Raw genomic sequence first — 1,705 nt, forward strand, 5'->3', positions numbered from 1 at the left:
GCGGAATTTCATTTATCACGGTAGGGTCTAGAACAGATTAACCGCGATAAACCAGGGTTCACTGTATACACTGGATAACTCAATGAGGTAACTGCACAGTTATGCACAGTGAAATTGGCTACAATGCTGGAAATGAGAAGTCATTGAAAAGCAGTAAGAGGAGGATATTGTGCTTCTATGGAAATAGGAGTACTTATTAAAACAGTTTTTACCATAATAATTACAGCTATATTCCAATCTCAGGTGGAAAACTAATAATAAAATGCAATGATGGTTTATAGCTGACAAGATTCTATTAATTTAACTATTTGTAATGCAGGAAAATTTAACATTGTTAAGGCCATGATACATAAGCATTAAATATTATACTACCTTTCCATTATGAGACAGATAGATTTGAAATACAGTAATTTAGTCATTTTTGTTTTGTTTTGTTTGTTTGTTTGCTTGTTTATTTTTTCCCACCTCTTACACAGGAACCCTAGTGGTGTAGTGTGACTGTTAACTGTAAGATCAGGAGATTGAAACCCACCACCTGCTATGTAGGTAAAACATGGAATCTTTTGCATCTGTAAAACTGTACAACCCACAGGACCATTTTCACTTTGCTCTACAGGGTTGATATGAGTCAAAATTGACTCAATGAGTAGGATACAGCAGATATCAATAGTAGTTATGATAATTTTTTCTGTCACATTAAAATCCAAACCAAACCATTGCTGTTAAGTTAATTGAGGCTTATAGTAGACTCACATGAGACACTAAAACTGCCCCACTGGGTTTTGAAGATTGTAAACCTTTTGGAAGCAGATTTCCAAATCTTTATCACACTGAACAGGTTTAAAAGGTTGATCTTTTGGTTATCAGCCAAACACTTCAACACTTCTTCTATAATCAGGCCTACTTTTCAAAGCAATACAGGGTAAAAATATATGACATACACTTTCACCTTTTTGTCCTATAACAATAAATATGTTTCCATCTGAGATCTCATGTTCAGCCTTATTGCCATTTTATCCTAAATTTAGATATAATTCATGTAAAATGCTGGGGAAATGTAATGTCTCATAGTAAATGATGCATTAATACTTACTCATCGCCTTCTTTGTTAATAGCAGAATAATCATAAGTGTGGTTTTAAGTGTAATATATCTATCAGTACAACAATCACCATTCTTATTAACATAATTAGGTTCCAGAGAGCAGATTGTTATGGTGAAAAGAACATTATGGAAAGAAAGAGAATGGTCATAACAGATCAGAGAATTGAGGGTCACTACATCATTGTATAATTGCTAAATTATACGATTGCATAGTTGCCAACTTTCATCATTTCATAACTTCCAAATTGAATCATTACACAATGACCTGTTAGTCATGTGACATTTAGGGTGATACATGCACTTAACCATATTCTGAGCATAAAATGCACAGTATATAATCAAGGAAAACAGTGTCTATGAAGACTGAAATTCTTAGCTTCTGAGCTAAGCTAAATTAATTATTTTGAATTTGGAAATCACTGTCTACTAGCCAGGCATGAAAATTTAAAAGAAGCAAGGTCATCGTCATTGTCAAAAAATAATATTGCGCATTCAGTTCTAAGGTGCAATGCTGTTAGTAATAGTATTATATCCAAATGACTGCAATAAAGACTCATTAATATAAATATTATTCAAATTTATCCACAAACACTATTGCCAAA

Source organism: Echinops telfairi, unplaced genomic scaffold (genome assembly GCF_000313985.2).
Source record: "Echinops telfairi isolate 266 unplaced genomic scaffold, ASM31398v2 ScPeMD7_7469;HRSCAF=8507_1, whole genome shotgun sequence".
In the NCBI taxonomy this organism is placed as follows: domain Eukaryota; kingdom Metazoa; phylum Chordata; class Mammalia; order Afrosoricida; family Tenrecidae; genus Echinops; species Echinops telfairi.